This window comes from Carassius gibelio, chromosome B5 (genome assembly GCF_023724105.1).
Source record: "Carassius gibelio isolate Cgi1373 ecotype wild population from Czech Republic chromosome B5, carGib1.2-hapl.c, whole genome shotgun sequence".
NCBI classification, from domain to species: domain Eukaryota; kingdom Metazoa; phylum Chordata; class Actinopteri; order Cypriniformes; family Cyprinidae; genus Carassius; species Carassius gibelio.
The window spans coordinates 43197251-43218044 of NC_068400.1; the positions used below are offsets into that span (position 1 = coordinate 43197251).

The 20794-nt window shown below is 38.0% G+C and overlaps 1 long non-coding RNA gene across 3 annotated transcripts; it reads right to left on the minus strand.

Moving 5' to 3' along the window:
- Positions 1–5410: 5410 nt before the first annotated feature.
- On the minus strand, positions 5411–20787 carry LOC127957163 (uncharacterized). Of its 3 annotated transcripts, none has more exons than XR_008153721.1 (2): positions 19476–20787; positions 5411–5836 (listed from the first exon to the last, which is right to left on the minus strand). It is a non-coding gene; the product is annotated as an uncharacterized LOC127957163 (long non-coding RNA). The 3 variants fall into 3 exon arrangements; XR_008153723.1 differs by lacking the exon at positions 19476–20787 and adding an exon at positions 11521–11708; XR_008153722.1 differs by lacking the exon at positions 19476–20787 and adding an exon at positions 9247–9429.
- Positions 20788–20794: the final 7 nt, after the last annotated feature.

Here is a 20794-nt window from a genome sequence, read left to right on the forward strand (position 1 = left end):
TCTTGAGCATGGGTGGACTTTTCACACATTTAAAGCATTTCATGCAAATTCAACTATTATAATGTTTTCTGAAAGAAGAACATAATGACAGTCCTTGTTAAAGCATAGAAACACACCATGCACAAAATCAATGATTACCATGCCAAAACTTTGGAAAAAACAGCACCTTCTAGTGTTTAAATTTGGATTCTGTTGTAATCAAGGCAATGGACAAACCCACTGATGAACAAACACCAGCAAGGCAGTCCCAAAGTAAAGCACTTATTCTTACATGGAATGACAGATGCTTCTCTTTGTAGTCATCGAGGGAGTCTCCTTCAAATGAAACTAAATACAGACCAGTTGGACACTGGGAAGTCAGTCAGCAAACATTTACCCCAACTTGATAGCACTTTCTGCTTTGGTTGAAAAGAAAGATGCTAAAGTTAGAGTAGACATCAGCTGCTTTTCACTCGAGTAGGCAAGGATTTGAAAAGTTGGCCACAGAGGAGGATGCATAATTGTGTCCAATTTTTTCACTTTTATTCAGCATTTACAGTTACAAGTTTGGAACAGAGGCATATATCTGCAAAATAAGAAATACTAATTAAATAAATAAAAAACTATACGAAATAGAACATAGGTGAAGCTTTGGTTGCTCTTCATTTCCTCAGTACTACTACCCCAAAGAGAAGCACTTATGAACATAGGACCAATCAATGCTCCCATTTGAAGTAATCTTAATGGGATGGATACTGTGAATATCTGATCATTGCCTTTAGAACTCAGTTTGACGTCCCAGAAAATGAATTATGTCCTGAAGCACTCGTCACTTGAAACTACCCCAACAAATAGCACTTACCTATTGCAACAGACAAGTCAGTGCCATTATGAGGGTACCGATAGTGACAAATCAAAATATTTTCCATTTCGAAGACTACAAGTCTGTGGAATCAGATGAGGACATTTCCAGCCAGAGATACCAGGAGCATGCTGCCTGGTGTCAAGGTGAGCTGATCTGAGCAGTTTTGTTAACAGCACCCATTATAAATATGTCTATGGCTCTTTGGCTTTGCTGTGGTCGTTGGTACTTGGGTAGTTTTGAAAGGCCATTAATCTTTGATTGCCCTGTTAATATCTTTGGAATGCCTCAGCATTCTTGAGCATGGGTGGAGTTTTCACACATTTAAAGCATTTCATGCAAATTCAACTATTATAATGTTTTCTGAAAGAAGAACATTATGACAGTCCTTGTTAAAGCATAGAAACACATCATGCACAAAATCAATGATTACCATCCCAAAACTTTGGAAAAAACAGCACCTTCAAGTGTTTAAATTTGGATTCTGATGTAATCAAGTCAATGGACAAACCCACTGATGAACAAACACCAGCAAGGCAGTCCCAAAGTAAAGCACTTATTCTTACATGGAATAACAGATGCTTCTTTTTGTAGTCATCGAGGGAGTCTCCTTCAAATGAAACTAAATACAGACCAGTTGGACACTGGGAAGTCAGTCAGCAAACATTTACCCCAACTTGATAGCACTTTCTGCTTTGGTTGAAAAGAAAGATGCTAAAGTTAGAGTAGACATCAGGCAAGGAGTTGAAAAGGCAAGGAGTTGAAAAGGTGGCTACAGAGGAGGATGAAAAATTGTGTCCAATTTTTTCAATTTTATTCAGCATTTACAGTTACAAGTTTGGACCAGAGGCATATCTGCAAAATAAGAAATACTAATTAAATAAATAAAAAACTATACGAAATAGAACATAGGTGAAGCTTTGGTTGCTCTTCATTTCCTCAGTACTACTACCCCAAAGAGAAGCACTTATGAACATAGGACCAATCAATGCTCCCATTTGAAGTAATCTTAATGGGATGGATACTGTGAATATCTGATCATTGCCTTTAGAACTCAGTTTGGCGTCTCAGAAAATGAATTATGTCCTGAAGCACTCGTCACTTGAAACTACCCCAACAAATAGCACTTACCTATTACAACAGACAAGTCAGTGCCATTATGAGGGTACCGATAGTGACAAATCAAAATATTTTCCATTTCGAAGACTACAAGTCTGTGGAATCAGATGAGGACATTTCCAGCCAGAGATACCAGGAGCATGCTGCCTGCAGTCGAGGTGAGCTGATCTGAGCAGTTTTGTTAACAGCACCCATTATAAATATGTCTATGGCTCTTTGGCTTTGCTGTGGTCGTTGGTTCTTGGGTAGTTTTGAAAGGCCATTAATCTTTGATTTCCCTGTTAATATCTTTGGAATGCCTCAGCATTCTTGAGCATGGGTGGACTTTTCACACATTTAAAGCATTTCATGCAAATTCAACTATTATAATGTTTTCTGAAAGAAGAACATAATGACAGTCCTTGTTAAAGCATAGAAACACACCATGCACAAAATCAATGATTACCATGCCAAAACTTTGGAAAAAACAGCACCTTCTAGTGTTTAAATTTGGATTCTGTTGTAATCAAGGCAATGGACAAACCCACTGATGAACAAACACCAGCAAGGCAGTCCCAAAGTAAAGCACTTATTCTTACATGGAATGACAGATGCTTCTCTTTGTAGTCATCGAGGGAGTCTCCTTCAAATGAAACTAAATACAGACCAGTTGGACACTGGGAAGTCAGTCAGCAAACATTTACCCCAACTTGATAGCACTTTCTGCTTTGGTTGAAAAGAAAGATGCTAAAGTTAGAGTAGACATCAGCTGCTTTTCACTCGAGTAGGCAAGGATTTGAAAAGTTGGCCACAGAGGAGGATGCATAATTGTGTCCAATTTTTTCACTTTTATTCAGCATTTACAGTTACAAGTTTGGAACAGAGGCATATATCTGCAAAATAAGAAATACTAATTAAATAAATAAAAAACTATACGAAATAGAACATAGGTGAAGCTTTGGTTGCTCTTCATTTCCTCAGTACTACTACCCCAAAGAGAAGCACTTATGAACATAGGACCAATCAATGCTCCCATTTGAAGTAATCTTAATGGGATGGATACTGTGAATATCTGATCATTGCCTTTAGAACTCAGTTTGACGTCCCAGAAAATGAATTATGTCCTGAAGCACTCGTCACTTGAAACTACCCCAACAAATAGCACTTACCTATTGCAACAGACAAGTCAGTGCCATTATGAGGGTACCGATAGTGACAAATCAAAATATTTTCCATTTCGAAGACTACAAGTCTGTGGAATCAGATGAGGACATTTCCAGCCAGAGATACCAGGAGCATGCTGCCTGGTGTCAAGGTGAGCTGATCTGAGCAGTTTTGTTAACAGCACCCATTATACATATGTCTATGGCTCTTTGGCTTTGCTGTGGTCGTTGGTACTTGGGTAGTTTTGAAAGGCCATTAATCTTTGATTGCCCTGTTAATATCTTTGGAATGCCTCAGCATTCTTGAGCATGGGTGGAGTTTTCACACATTTAAAGCATTTCATGCAAATTCAACTATTATAATGTTTTCTGAAAGAAGAACATTATGACAGTCCTTGTTAAAGCATAGAAACACATCATGCACAAAATCAATGATTACCATCCCAAAACTTTGGAAAAAACAGCACATTCAAGTGTTTAAATTTGGATTCTGATGTAATCAAGTCAATGGACAAACCCACTGATGAACAAACACCAGCAAGGCAGTCCCAAAGTAAAGCACTTATTCTTACATGGAATAACAGATGCTTCTTTTTGTAGTCATCGAGGGAGTCTCCTTCAAATGAAACTAAATACAGACCAGTTGGACACTGGGAAGTCAGTCAGCAAACATTTACCCCAACTTGATAGCACTTTCTGCTTTGGTTGAAAAGAAAGATGCTAAAGTTAGAGTAGACATCAGGCAAGGAGTTGAAAAGGCAAGGAGTTGAAAAGGTGGCTACAGAGGAGGATGAAAAATTGTGTCCAATTTTTTCAATTTTATTCAGCATTTACAGTTACAAGTTTGGACCAGAGGCATATCTGCAAAATAAGAAATACTAATTAAATAAATAAAAAACTATACGAAATAGAACATAGGTGAAGCTTTGGTTGCTCTTCATTTCCTCAGTACTACTACCCCAAAGAGAAGCACTTATGAACATAGGACCAATCAATGCTCCCATTTGAAGTAATCTTAATGGGATGGATACTGTGAATATCTGATCATTGCCTTTAGAACTCAGTTTGGCGTCTCAGAAAATGAATTATGTCCTGAAGCACTCGTCACTTGAAACTACCCCAACAAATAGCACTTACCTATTACAACAGACAAGTCAGTGCCATTATGAGGGTACCGATAGTGACAAATCAAAATATTTTCCATTTCGAAGACTACAAGTCTGTGGAATCAGATGAGGACATTTCCAGCCAGAGATACCAGGAGCATGCTGCCTGCAGTCGAGGTGAGCTGATCTGAGCAGTTTTGTTAACAGCACCCATTATAAATATGTCTATGGCTCTTTGGCTTTGCTGTGGTCGTTGGTTCTTGGGTAGTTTTGAAAGGCCATTAATCTTTGATTTCCCTGTTAATATCTTTGGAATGCCTCAGCATTCTTGAGCATGGGTGGACTTTTCACACATTTAAAGCATTTCATGCAAATTCAACTATTATAATGTTTTCTGAAAGAAGAACATAATGACAGTCCTTGTTAAAGCATAGAAACACACCATGCACAAAATCAATGATTACCATGCCAAAACTTTGGAAAAAACAGCACCTTCTAGTGTTTAAATTTGGATTCTGTTGTAATCAAGGCAATGGGCAAACCCACTGATGAACAAACACCAGCAAGGCAGTCCCAAAGTAAAGCACTTATTCTTACATGGAATGACAGATGCTTCTCTTTGTAGTCATCAAGGGAGTCTCCTTCAAATGAAACTAAATACAGACCAGTTGGACACTGGGAAGTCAGTCAGCAAACATTTACCCCAACTTGATAGCACTTTCTGCTTTGGTTGAAAAGAAAGATGCTAAAGTTAGAGTAGACATCAGCTGCTTTTCACTCGAGTAGGCAAGGATTTGAAAAGTTGGCCACAGAGGAGGATGCATAATTGTGTCCAATTTTTTCACTTTTATTCAGCATTTACAGTTACAAGTTTGGAACAGAGGCATATATCTGCAAAATAAGAAATAATAATTAAATAAATAAAAAACTATACGAAATAGAACATAGGTGAAGCTTTGGTTGCTCTTCATTTCCTCAGTACTACTACCCCAAAGAGAAGCACTTATGAACATAGGACCAATCAATGCTCCCATTTGAAGTAATCTTAATGGGATGGATACTGTGAATATCTGATCATTGCCTTTAGAACTCAGTTTGACGTCCCAGAAAATAAATTATCTCCTGAAGCACTGGTCACTTGAAACTACCCCAACAAATAGCACTTACCTATTACAACAGACAAGTCAGTGCCATTATGAGGGTACCGATAGTGACAAATCAAAATATTTTCCATTTCGAAGACTACAAGTCTGTGGAATCAGATGAGGACATTTCCAGCCAGAGATACCAGGAGCATGCTGCCTGCAGTCAAGGTGAGCTGATCTGAGCAGTTTTGTTAACAGCACCCATTATAAATATGTCTATGGCTCTTTGGCTTTGCTGTGGTCGTTGGTACTTGGGTAGTTTTGAAAGGCCATTAATCTTTGAGTTCCCTGTTAATATATTTGGAATGCCTCAGCATTCTTGAGCATGGGTGGACTTTTCACACATTTAAAGCATTTCATGCAAATTCAACTATTATAATGTTTTCTGAAAGAAGAACATTATGACAGTCCTTGTTAAAGCATAGAAACACACCGTGCACAAAATCAATGATTACCATGCCAAAACTTTGGAAAAAACAGCACCTTCTAGTGTTTAAATTTGGATTCTGTTGTAATCAATGCAATGGGCAAACCCACTGATGAACAAACACCAGCAAGGCAGTCCCAAAGTAAAGCACTTATTCTTACATGGAATGACAGATGCTTCTCTTTGTAGTCAACGAGGGAGTCTCCTTCAAATGAAACTAAATACAGACCAGTTGGACACTGGGAAGTCAATCAGCAAACATTTACCCCAACTTGATAGCACTTTCTGCTTTGGTTGAAAAGAAAGATGCTAAAGTTAGAGTAGACATCAGCTGCTTTTCACTCAAGGAGGCAAGGATTTGAAAAGTTGGCCACAGAGGAGGATGCATAATTGTGTCCAATTTTTTCACTTTTATTCAGCATTTACAGTTACAAGTTTGGACCAGAGGCATATATCTGCAAAATAAGAAATACTAATTAAATAAATAAAAAACTATATGAAATAGAACATAGGTGAAGCTTTGGTTGCTCTTCATTTCCTCAGTACTACTACCCCAAAGAGAAGCACTTATGAACATAGGACCAATCAATGCTCCCATTTGAAGTAATCTTAATGGGATGGATACTGTGAATATCTGATCATTGCCTTTAGAACTCAGTTTGGCGTCCCAGAAAATGAATTATGTCCTGAAGCACTCGTCACTTGAAACTACCCCAACAAATAGCACTTACCTATTACAACAGACAAGTCAGTGCCATTATGAGGGTACCGATAGTGACAAATCAAAATGTTTTCCATTTCGAAGACTACAAGTCTGTGGAATCAGATGAGGACATTTCCAGCCAGAGATACCAGGAGCATGCTGCCTGCAGTCAAGGTGAGCTGATCTGAGCAGTTTTGTTAACAGCACCCATTATAAATATGTCTACGGCTCTTTGGCTTTGCTGAGGTCGTTGGTACTTGGGTAGTTTTGAAAGGCCATTAATCTTTGATTGCCCTGTTAATATCTTTGGAATGCCTCAGCATTCTTGAGCATGGGTGGACTTTTCACACATTTAAAGCATTTCATGCAAATTCAACTATTATAATGTTTTCTGAAAGAAGAACATTATGACAGTCCTTGTTAAAGCATAGAAACACACCATGCACAAAATCAATGATTACCATCCCAAAACTTTGGAAAAAACAGCACCTTCTAGCGTTTAAATTTGGATTCTGCTGTAATCAAGTCAATGGACAAACCCACTGATGAACAAACACCAGCAAGGCAGTCCCAAAGTAAAGCACTTATTCTTACATGGAATAACAGATGCTTCTTTTTGTAGTTATTGAGGGAGTCTCCTTCAAATGAAACTAAATACAGACCAGTTGGACACTGGGAAGTCAGTCAGCAAACATTTACCCCAACTTGATAGCACTTTCTGCTTTGGTTGAAAAGAAAGATGCTAAAGTTAGAGTAGACATCATCTGCTTTTCACTCAAGGAGGCAAGGATTTGAAAAGTTGGCCACAGAGGAGGATGCATAATTGTGTCCAATTTTTTTTCAATTTTATTCAGCATTTACAGTTACAAGTTTGGACCAGATGCATATATCTGCAAAATAAGAAATACTAATTAATTAAATAAAAAACTATAAGAAATAGAACATAGGTGAAGCATTGGTTGCTCTTCATTTCCTCATTACTACTACCCCAAAGAGAAGCACTTATGAACATAGGACCAATCAATGCTCCCATTTGAAGTAATCTCAATGGGATGGATACTGTGAATATCTGATCATTGCATTTAGAACTCAGTTTGGCGTCCCAGAAAATAAATTATCTCATGAAGCACTGGTCACTTGAAACTACCCCAACAAATAGCACTTACCTATTACAACAGACAAGTCAGTGCCATTATGAGGGTACCGATAGTGACAAATCAAAATATTTTCCATTTCGAAGACTACAAGTCTGTGGAATCAGATGAGGACATTTCCAGCCAGAGATACCAGGAGCATGCTGCCTGCAGTCAAGGTGAGCTGATCTGAGCAGTTTTGTTAACAGCACCCATTATAAATATGTCTATGGCTCTTTGGCTTTGCTGTGGTCGTTGGTACTTGGGTAGTTTTGAAAGGCCATTAATCTTTGATTGCCCTGTTAATATCTTTGGAATGCCTCAGCATTCTTGAGCATGGGTGGAGTTTTCACACATTTAAAGCATTTCATGCAAATTCAACTATTATAATGTTTCCTGAAAGAAGAACATTATGACAGTCCTTGTTAAAGCATAGAAACACATCATGCACAAAATCAATGATTACCATCCCAAAACTTTGGAAAAAACAGCACCTTCAAGTGTTTAAATTTGGATTCTTATGTAATCAAGTCAATGGACAAACCCACTGATGAACAAACACCAGCAAGGCAGTCCCAAAGTAAAGCACTTATTCTTACATGGAATAACAGATGCTTCTTTTTGTAGTTATCGAGGGAGTCTCCTTCAAATGAAACTAAATACAGACCAGTTGGACACTGGGAAGTCAGTCAGCAAACATTTACCCCAACTTGATAGCACTTTCTGCTTTGGTTGAAAAGAAAGATGCTAAAGTTAGAGTAGACATCAGCTGCTTTTCACTCGAGTAGGCAAGGATTTGAAAAGTTGGCCACAGAGGAGGATGCATAATTGTGTCCAATTTTTTCACTTTTATTCAGCATTTACAGTTACAAGTTTGGAACAGAGGCATATATCTGCAAAATAAGAAATACTAATTAAATAAATAAAAAACTATACGAAATAGAACATAGGTGAAGCTTTGGTTGCTCTTCATTTCCTCAGTACTACTACCCCAAAGAGAAGCACTTATGAACATAGGACCAATCAATGCTCCCATTTGAAGTAATCTTAATGGGATGGATACTGTGAATATCTGATCATTGCCTTTAGAACTCAGTTTGACGTCCCAGAAAATGAATTATGTCCTGAAGCACTCGTCACTTGAAACTACCCCAACAAATAGCACTTACCTATTACAACAGACAAGTCAGTGCCATTATGAGGGTACCGATAGTGACAAATCAAAATATTTTCCATTTCGAAGACTACAAGTCTGTGGAATCAGATGAGGACATTTCCAGCCAGAGATACCAGGAGCATGCTGCCTGCAGTCAAGGTGAGCTGATCTGAGCAGTTTTGTTAACAGCACCCATTATAAATATGTTTATGGCTCTTTGGCTTTGCTGTGGTCGTTGGTACTTGGGTAGTTTTGAAAGGCCATTAATCTTTGAGTTCCCTGTTAATATATTTGGGATGCCTCAGCATTCTTGAGCATGGGTGGACTTTTCACACATTTAAAGCATTTCATGCAAATTCAACTATTATAATGTTTTCTGAAAGAAGAACATTATGACAGTCCTTGTTAAAGCATAGAAACACACCGTGCATAAAATCAATGATTACCATGCCAAAACTTTGGAAAAAACAGCACCTTCTAGTGTTTAAATTTGGATTCTGTTGTAATCAAGGCAATGGGCAAACCCACTGATGAACAAACACCAGCAAGGCAGTCCCAAAGTAAAGCACTTATTCTTACATGGAATGACAGATGCTTCTCTTTGTAGTCAACGAGGGAGTCTCCTTCAAATGAAACTAAATACAGACCAGTTGGACACTGGGAAGTCAATCAGCAAACATTTACCCCAACTTGATAGCACTTTCTGCTTTGGTTGAAAAGAAAGATGCTAAAGTTAGAGTAGACATCAGCTGCTTTTCACTCAAGGAGGCAAGGATTTGAAAAGTTGGCCACAGAGGAGGATGCATAATTGTGTCCAATTTTTTCACTTTTATTCAGCATTTACAGTTACAAGTTTGGACCAGAGGCATATATCTGCAAAATAAGAAATACTAATTAAATAAATAAAAAACTATATGAAATAGAACATAGGTGAAGCTTTGGTTGCTCTTCATTTCCTCAGTACTACTACCCCAAAGAGAAGCACTTATGAACATAGGACCAATCAATGCTCCCATTTGAAGTAATCTTAATGGGATGGATACTGTGAATATCTGATCATTGCCTTTAGAACTCAGTTTGGCGTCCCAGAAAATGAATTATGTCCTGAAGCACTCGTCACTTGAAACTACCCCAACAAATAGCACTTACCTATTACAACAGACAAGTCAGTGCCATTATGAGGGTACCGATAGTGACAAATCAAAATATTTTCCATTTCGAAGACTACAAGTCTGTGGAATCAGATGAGGACATTTCCAGCCAGAGATACCAGGAGCATGCTGCCTGCAGTCAAGGTGAGCTGATCTGAGCAGTTTTGTTAACAGCACCCATTATAAATATGTCTATGGCTCTTTGGCTTTGCTGTGGTCGTTGGTACTTGGGTAGTTTTGAAAAGCCATTAATCTTTGATTGCCCTGTTAATATCTTTGGAATGCCTCAGCATTCTTGAGCATGGGTGGACTTTTCACACATTTAAAGCATTTCATGCAAATTCAACTATTATAATGTTTTCTGAAAGAAGAACATTATGACAGTCCTTGTTAAAGCATAGAAACACCCCATGCACAAAATCAATGATTACCATCCCAAAACTTTGGAAAAAACAGCACCTTCTAGCGTTTAAATTTGGATTCTGCTGTAATCAAGTCAATGGACAAACCCACTGATGAACAAACACCAGCAAGGCAGTCCCAAAGTAAAGCACTTATTCTTACATGGAATAACAGATGCTTCTTTTTGTAGTTATTGAGGGAGTCTCCTTCAAATGAAACTAAATACAGACCAGTTGGACACTGGGAAGTCAATCAGCAAACATTTACCCCAACTTGATAGCACTTTCTGCTTTGGTTGAAAAGAAAGATGCTAAAGTTAGAGTAGACATCAGCTGCTTTTCACTCAAGGAGGCAAGGATTTGAAAAGTTGGCCACAGAGGAGGATGCATAATTGTGTCCAATTTTTTTTCAATTTTATTCAGCATTTACAGTTACAAGTTTGGACCAGATGCATATATCTGCAAAATAAGAAATACTAATTAATTAAATAAAAAACTATAAGAAATAGAACATAGGTGAAGCATTGGTTGCTCTTCATTTCCTCATTACTACTACCCCAAAGAGAAGCACTTATGAACATAGGACCAATCAATGCTCCCATTTGAAGTAATCTTAATGGGATGGATACTGTGAATATCTGATCATTGCCTTTAGAACTCAGTTTGACGTCCCAGAAAATGAATTATGTCCTGAAGCACTCGTCACTTGAAACTACCCCAACAAATAGCACTTACCTATTACAACAGACAAGTCAGTGCCATTATGAGGGTACCGATAGTGACAAATCAAAATATTTTCCATTTCGAAGACTACAAGTCTGTGGAATCAGATGAGGACATTTCCAGCCAGAGATACCAGGAGCATGCTGCCTGCAGTCAAGGTGAGCTGATCTGAGCAGTTTTGTTAACAGCACCCATTATAAATATGTTTATGGCTCTTTGGCTTTGCTGTGGTCGTTGGTACTTGGGTAGTTTTGAAAGGCCATTAATCTTTGAGTTCCCTGTTAATATATTTGGGATGCCTCAGCATTCTTGAGCATGGGTGGACTTTTCACACATTTAAAGCATTTCATGCAAATTCAACTATTATAATGTTTTCTGAAAGAAGAACATTATGACAGTCCTTGTTAAAGCATAGAAACACACCGTGCATAAAATCAATGATTACCATGCCAAAACTTTGGAAAAAACAGCACCTTCTAGTGTTTAAATTTGGATTCTGTTGTAATCAAGGCAATGGGCAAACCCACTGATGAACAAACACCAGCAAGGCAGTCCCAAAGTAAAGCACTTATTCTTACATGGAATGACAGATGCTTCTCTTTGTAGTCAACGAGGGAGTCTCCTTCAAATGAAACTAAATACAGACCAGTTGGACACTGGGAAGTCAATCAGCAAACATTTACCCCAACTTGATAGCACTTTCTGCTTTGGTTGAAAAGAAAGATGCTAAAGTTAGAGTAGACATCAGCTGCTTTTCACTCAAGGAGGCAAGGATTTGAAAAGTTGGCCACAGAGGAGGATGCATAATTGTGTCCAATTTTTTCACTTTTATTCAGCATTTACAGTTACAAGTTTGGACCAGAGGCATATATCTGCAAAATAAGAAATACTAATTAAATAAATAAAAAACTATATGAAATAGAACATAGGTGAAGCTTTGGTTGCTCTTCATTTCCTCAGTACTACTACCCCAAAGAGAAGCACTTATGAACATAGGACCAATCAATGCTCCCATTTGAAGTAATCTTAATGGGATGGATACTGTGAATATCTGATCATTGCCTTTAGAACTCAGTTTGGCGTCCCAGAAAATGAATTATGTCCTGAAGCACTCGTCACTTGAAACTACCCCAACAAATAGCACTTACCTATTACAACAGACAAGTCAGTGCCATTATGAGGGTACCGATAGTGACAAATCAAAATATTTTCCATTTCGAAGACTACAAGTCTGTGGAATCAGATGAGGACATTTCCAGCCAGAGATACCAGGAGCATGCTGCCTGCAGTCAAGGTGAGCTGATCTGAGCAGTTTTGTTAACAGCACCCATTATAAATATGTCTATGGCTCTTTGGCTTTGCTGTGGTCGTTGGTACTTGGGTAGTTTTGAAAAGCCATTAATCTTTGATTGCCCTGTTAATATCTTTGGAATGCCTCAGCATTCTTGAGCATGGGTGGACTTTTCACACATTTAAAGCATTTCATGCAAATTCAACTATTATAATGTTTTCTGAAAGAAGAACATTATGACAGTCCTTGTTAAAGCATAGAAACACACCATGCACAAAATCAATGATTACCATCCCAAAACTTTGGAAAAAACAGCACCTTCTAGCGTTTAAATTTGGATTCTGCTGTAATCAAGTCAATGGACAAACCCACTGATGAACAAACACCAGCAAGGCAGTCCCAAAGTAAAGCACTTATTCTTACATGGAATAACAGATGCTTCTTTTTGTAGTTATTGAGGGAGTCTCCTTCAAATGAAACTAAATACAGACCAGTTGGACACTGGGAAGTCAATCAGCAAACATTTACCCCAACTTGATAGCACTTTCTGCTTTGGTTGAAAAGAAAGATGCTAAAGTTAGAGTAGACATCAGCTGCTTTTCACTCAAGGAGGCAAGGATTTGAAAAGTTGGCCACAGAGGAGGATGCATAATTGTGTCCAATTTTTTTTCAATTTTATTCAGCATTTACAGTTACAAGTTTGGACCAGATGCATATATCTGCAAAATAAGAAATACTAATTAATTAAATAAAAAACTATAAGAAATAGAACATAGGTGAAGCATTGGTTGCTCTTCATTTCCTCATTACTACTACCCCAAAGAGAAGCACTTATGAACATAGGACCAATCAATGCTCCCATTTGAAGTAATCTTAATGGGATGGATACTGTGAATATCTGATCATTGCCTTTAGAACTCATTTTGGCGTCCCAGAAAATGAATTATGTCCTGAAGCACTCGTCACTTGAAACTACCCCAACAAATAGCACTTACCTATTACAACAGACAAGTCAGTGCCATTATGAGGGTACCGATAGTGACAAATCAAAATATTTTCCATTTCGAAGACTACAAGTCTGTGGAATCAGATGAGGACATTTCCAGCCAGAGATACCAGGAGCATGCTGCCTGCAGTCAAGGTGAGCTGATCTGAGCAGTTTTGTTAACAGCACCCATTATAAATATGTCTATGGCTCTTTGGCTTTGCTGTGGTCGTTGGTACTTGGGTAGTTTTGAAAGGCCATTAATCTTTGATTGCCCTGTTAATATCTTTGGAATGCCTCAGCATTCTTGAGCATGGGTGGACTTTTCACACATTTAAAGCATTTCATGCAAATTCAACTATTATAATGTTTTCTGAAAGAAGAACATTATGACAGTCCTTGTTAAAGCATAGAAACACATCATGCACAAAATCAATGATTACCATCCCAAAACTTTGGAAAAAACAGCACCTTCTAGCGTTTAAATTTGGATTCTGCTGTAATCAAGTCAATGGACAAACCCACTGATGAACAAACACCAGCAAGGCAGTCCCAAAGTAAAGCACTTATTCTTACATGGAATAACAGATGCTTCTTTTTGTAGTTATTGAGGGAGTCTCCTTCAAATGAAACTAAATACAGACCAGTTGGACACTGGCAAGTCAGTCAGCAAACATTTACCCCAACTTGATAGCACTTTCTGCTTTGGTTGAAAAGAAAGATGCTAAAGTTAGAGTAGACATCAGCTGCTTTTCACTCAAGGAGGCAAGGATTTGAAAAGTTGGCCACAGAGGAGGATGCATAATTGTGTCCAATTTTTTTTCAATTTTATTCAGCATTTACAGTTACAAGTTTGGACCAGATGCATATATCTGCAAAATAAGAAATACTAATTAATTAAATAAAAAACTATAAGAAATAGAACATAGGTGAAGCATTGGTTGCTCTTCATTTCCTCATTACTACTACCCCAAAGAGAAGCACTTATGAACATAGGACCAATCAATGCTCCCATTTGAAGTAATCTCAATGGGATGGATACTGTGAATATCTGATCATTGCATTTAGAACTCAGTTTGGCGTCCCAGAAAATAAATTATCTCATGAAGCACTGGTCACTTGAAACTACCCCAACAAATAGCACTTACCTATTACAACAGACAAGTCAGTGCCATTATGAGGGTACCGATAGTGACAAATCAAAATATTTTCCATTTCGAAGACTACAAGTCTGTGGAATCAGATGAGGACATTTCCAGCCAGAGATACCAGGAGCATGCTGCCTGCAGTCAAGGTGAGCTGATCTGAGCAGTTTTGTTAACAGCACCCATTATAAATATGTCTATGGCTCTTTGGCTTTGCTGTGGTCGTTGGTACTTGGGTAGTTTTGAAAGGCCATTAATCTTTGATTGCCCTGTTAATATCTTTGGAATGCCTCAGCATTCTTGAGCATGGGTGGAGTTTTCACACATTTAAAGCATTTCATGCAAATTCAACTATTATAATGTTTTCTGAAAGAAGAACATTATGACAGTCCTTGTTGAAGCATAGAAACACATCATGCACAAAATCAATGATTACCATCCCAAAACTTTGGAAAAAACAGCACCTTCAAGTGTTTAAATTTGGATTCTGCTGTAATCAAGTCAATGGACAAACCCACTGATGAACAAACACCAGCAAGGCAGTCCCAAAGTAAAGCACTTATTCTTACATGGAATAACAGATGCTTCTTTTTGTAGTTATTGAGGGAGTCTCCTTCAAATGAAACTAAATACAGACCAGTTGGACACTGGGAAGTCAATCAGCAAACATTTACCCCAACTTGATAGCACTTTCTGCTTTGGTTGAAAAGAAAGATGCTAAAGTTAGAGTAGACATCAGCTGCTTTTCACTCAAGGAGGCAAGGATTTGAAAAGTTGGCCACAGAGGAGGATGCATAATTGTGTCCAATTTTTTTCAATTTTATTCAGCATTTACAGTTACAAGTTTGGACCAGATGCATATATCTGCAAAATAAGAAATACTAATTAATTAAATAAAAAACTATAAGAAATAGAACATAGGTGAAGCATTGGTTGCTCTTCATTTCCTCATTACTACTACCCCAAAGAGAAGCACTTATGAACATAGGACCAATCAATGCTCCCATTTGAAGTAATCTCAATGGGATGGATACTGTGAATATCTGATCATTGCATTTAGAACTCAGTTTGGCGTCCCAGAAAATAAATTATCTCATGAAGCACTGGTCACTTGAAACTACCCCAACAAATAGCACTTACCTATTACAACAGACAAGTCAGTGCCATTATGAGGGTACCGATAGTGACAAATCAAAATATTTTCCATTTCGAAGACTACAAGTCTGTGGAATCAGATGAGGACATTTCCAGCCAGAGATACCAGGAGCATGCTGCCTGCAGTCAAGGTGAGCTGATCTGAGCAGTTTTGTTAACAGCACCCATTATAAATATGTCTATGGCTCTTTGGCTTTGCTGTGGTCGTTGGTACTTGGGTAGTTTTGAAAGGCCATTAATCTTTGATTGCCCTGTTAATATCTTTGGAATGCCTCAGCATTCTTGAGCATGGGTGGACTTTTCACACATTTAAAGCATTTCATGCAAATTCAACTATTATAATGTTTTCTGAAAGAAGAACATTATGACAGTCCTTGTTAAAGCATAGAAACACATCATGCACAAAATCAATGATTACCATCCCAAAACTTTGGAAAAAACAGCACCTTCAAGTGTTTAAATTTGGATTCTGCTGTAATCAAGTCAATGGACAAACCCACTGATGAACAAACACCAGCAAGGCAGTCCCAAAGTAAAGCACTTATTCTTACATGGAATAACAGATGCTTCTTTTTGTAGTCATCGAGGGAGTCTCCTTCAAATGAAACTAAATACAGACCAGTTGGACACTGGGAAGTCAGTCAGCAAACATTTACCCCAACTTGATAGCACTTTCTGCTTTGGTTGAAAAGAAAGATGCTAAAGTTAGAGTAGACATCAGCTGCTTTGCACTCAAGGAGGCAAGGAGTTGAAAAGGTGGCTACAGAGGAGGATGAAAAATTGTGTCCAATTTTTTCAATTTTATTCAGCATTTACAGTTACAAGTTTGGACCAGAGGCATATCTGCAAAATAAGAAATACTAATTAAATAAATAAAAAACTATACGAAATAGAACATAGGTGAAGCTTTGGTTGCTCTTCATTTCCTCAGTACTACTACCCCAAAGAGAAGCACTTATGAACATAGGACCAATCAATGCTCCCATTTGAAGTAATCTTAATGGGATGGATACTGTGAATATCTGATCATTGCCTTTAGAACTCAGTTTGGCGTCTCAGAAAATGAATTATGTCCTGAAGCACTCGTCAATTGAAACTACCCCAACAAATAGCACTTACCTATTACAACAGACAAGTCAGTGCCATTATGAGGGTACCGATAGTGACAAATCAAAATATTTTCCATTTCGAAGACTACAAGTCTGTGGAATCAGATGAGGACATTTCCAGCCAGAGATACCAGGAGCATGCTGCCTGCAGTCGAGGTGAGCTGATCTGAGCAGTTTTGTTAACAGCACCCATTATAAATATGTCTATGGCTCTTTGGCTTTGCTGTGGTCGTTGGTACTTGGGTAGTTTTGAAAGGCCATTAATCTTTGATTTCCCTGTTAATATCTTTGGAATGCCTCAGCATTCTTGAGCATGGGTGGACTTTTCACACATTTAAAGCATTTCATGCAAATTCAACTATTATAATGTTTTCTGAAAGAAGAACATTATGACAGTCCTTGTTAAAGCATAGAAACACATCATGCACAAAATCAATGATTACCATCCCAAAACTTTGGAAAAAACAGCACCTTCTAGCGTTTAAATTTGGATTCTGCTGTAATCAAGTCAATGGACAAACCCACTGATGAACAAACACCAGCAAGGCAGTCCCAAAGTAAAGCACTTATTCTTACATGGAATAACAGATGCTTCTTTTTGTAGTTATTGAGGGAGTCTCCTTCAAATGAAACTAAATACAGACCAGTTGGACACTGGCAAGTCAGTCAGCAAACATTTACCCCAACTTGATAGCACTTTCTGCTTTGGTTGAAAAGAAAGATGCTAAAGTTAGAGTAGACATCAGCTGCTTTTCACTCAAGGAGGCAAGGATTTGAAAAGTTGGCCACAGAGGAGGATGCATAATTGTGTCCAATTTTTTTTCAATTTTATTCAGCATTTACAGTTACAAGTTTGGACCAGATGCATATATCTGCAAAATAAGAAATACTAATTAATTAAATAAAAAACTATAAGAAATAGAACATAGGTGAAGCATTGGTTGCTCTTCATTTCCTCATTACTACTACCCCAAAGAGAAGCACTTATGAACATAGGACCAATCAATGCTCCCATTTGAAGTAATCTCAATGGGATGGATACTGTGAATATCTGATCATTGCATTTAGAACTCAGTTTGGCGTCCCAGAAAATAAATTATCTCATGAAGCACTGGTCACTTGAAACTACCCCAACAAATAGCACTTACCTATTACAACAGACAAGTCAGTGCCATTATGAGGGTACCGATAGTGACAAATCAAAATATTTTCCATTTCGAAGACTACAAGTCTGTGGAATCAGATGAGGACATTTCCAGCCAGAGATACCAGGAGCATGCTGCCTGCAGTCAAGGTGAGCTGATCTGAGCAGTTTTGTTAACAGCACCCATTATAAATATGTCTATGGCTCTTTGGCTTTGCTGTGGTCGTTGGTACTTGGGTAGTTTTGAAAGGCCATTAATCTTTGATTGCCCTGTTAATATCTTTGGAATGCCTCAGCATTCTTGAGCATGGGTGGAGTTTTCACACATTTAAAGCATTTCATGCAAATTCAACTATTATAATGTTTTCTGAAAGAAGAACATTATGACAGTCCTTGTTAAAGCATAGAAACACATCATGCACAAAATCAATGATTACCATCCCAAAACTTTGGAAAAAACAGCACCTTCAAGTGTTTAAATTTGGATTCTGCTGTAATCAAGTCAATGGACAAACCCACTGATGAACAAACACCAGCAAGGCAGTCCCAAAGTAAAGCACTTATTCTTACATGGAATAACAGATGCTTCTTTTTGTAGTCATCGAGGGAGTCTCCTTCAAATGAAACTAAATACAGACCAGTTGGACACTGGGAAGTCAGTCAGCAAACATTTACCCCAACTTGATAGCACTTTCTGCTTTGGTTGAAAAGAAAGATGCTAAAGTTAGAGTAGACATCAGCTGCTTTGCACTCAAGGAGGCAAGGAGTTGAAAAGGTGGCTACAGAGGAGGATGAAAAATTGTGTCCAATTTTTTCAATTTTATTCAGCATTTACAGTTACAAGTTTGGACCAGAGGCATATCTGCAAAATAAGAAATACTAATTAAATAAATAAAAAACTATACGAAATAGAACATAGGTGAAGCTTTGGTTGCTCTTCATTTCCTCAGTACTACTACCCCAAAGAGAAGCACTTATGAACATAGGACCAATCAATGCTCCCATTTGAAGTAATCTTAATGGGATGGATACTGTGAATATCTGATCATTGCCTTTAGAACTCAGTTTGGCGTCTCAGAAAATGAATTATGTCCTGAAGCACTCGTCAATTGAAACTACCCCAACAAATAGCACTTACCTATTACAACAGACAAGTCAGTGCCATTATGAGGGTACCGATAGTGACAAATCAAAATATTTTCCATTTCGAAGACTACAAGTCTGTGGAATCAGATGAGGACATTTCCAGCCAGAGATACCAGGAGCATGCTGCCTGCAGTCGAGGTGAGCTGATCTGAGCAGTTTTGTTAACAGCACCCATTATAAATATGTCTATGGCTCTTTGGCTTTGCTGTGGTCGTTGGTACTTGGGTAGTTTTGAAAGGCCATTAATCTTTGATTTCCCTGTTAATATCTTTGGAATGCCTCAGCATTCTTGAGCATGGGTGGACTTTTCACACATTTAAAGCATTTCATGCAAATTCAACTATTATAATGTTTTCTGAAAGAAGAACATAATGACAGTCCTTGTTAAAGCATAGAAACACACCATGCACAAAATCAATGATTACCATGCCAAAACTTTGGGAAAAACAGCACCTTCTAGTGTTTAAATTTGGATTCTGTTGTAATCAAGGCAATGGGCAAACCCACTGATGAACAAACACCAGCAAGGCAGTCCCAAAGTAAAGCACTTATTCTTACATGGAATGACAGATGCTTCTCTTTGTAGTCATCGAGGGAGTCTCCTTCAAATGAAACTAAATACAGACCAGTTGGACACTGGGAAGTCAGTCAGCAAACATTTACCCCAACTTGATAGCACTTTCTGCTTTGGTTGAAAAGAAAGATGCTAAAGTTAGAGTAGACATCAGCTGCTTTTCACTCGAGTAGGCAAGGATTTGAAAAGTTGGCCACAGAGGAGGATGCATAATTGTGTCCAATTTTTTCACTTTTATTCAGCATTTACAGTTACAAGTTTGGAACAGAGGCATATATCTGCAAAATAAGAAATACTAATTAAATAAATAAAAAACTATACGAAATAGAACATAGGTGAAGCTTTGGTTGCTCTTCATTTCCTCAGTACTACTACCCCAAAGAGAAGCACTTATGAACATAGGACCAATCAATGCTCCCATTTGAAGTAATCTTAATGGGATGGATACTGTGAATATCTGATCATTGCCTTTAGAACTCAGTTTGACGTCCCAGAAAATGAATTATGTCCTGAAGCACTCGTCACTTGAAACTACCCCAACAAATAGCACTTACCTATTACAACAGACAAGTCAGTGCCATTATGAGGGTACCGATAGTGACAAATCAAAATATTTTCCATTTCGAAGACTACAAGTCTGTGGAATCAGATGAGGACATTTCCAGCCAGAGATACCAGGAGCATGCTGCCTGCAGTCAAGGTGAGCTGATCTGAGCAGTTTTGTTAACAGCACCCATTATAAATATGTTTATGGCTCTTTGGCTTTGCTGTGGTCGTTGGTACTTGGGTAGTTTTGAAAGGCCATTAATCTTTGAGTTCCCTGTTAATATATTTGGGATGCCTCAGCATTCTTGAGCATGGGTGGACTTTTCACACATTTAAAGCATTTCATGCAAATTCAACTATTATAATGTTTTCTGAAAGAAGAACATTATGACAGTCCTTGTTAAAGCATAGAAACACACCGTGCACAAAATCAATGATTACCATGCCAAAACTTTGGAAAAAACAGCACCTTCTAGTGTTTAAATTTGGATTCTGTTGTAATCAAGGCAATGGGCAAACCCACTGATGAACAAACACCAGCAAGGCAGTCCCAAAGTAAAGCACTTATTCTTACATGGAATGACAGATGCTTCTCTTTGTAGTCAACGAGGGAGTCTCCTTCAAATGAAACTAAATACAGACCAGTTGGACA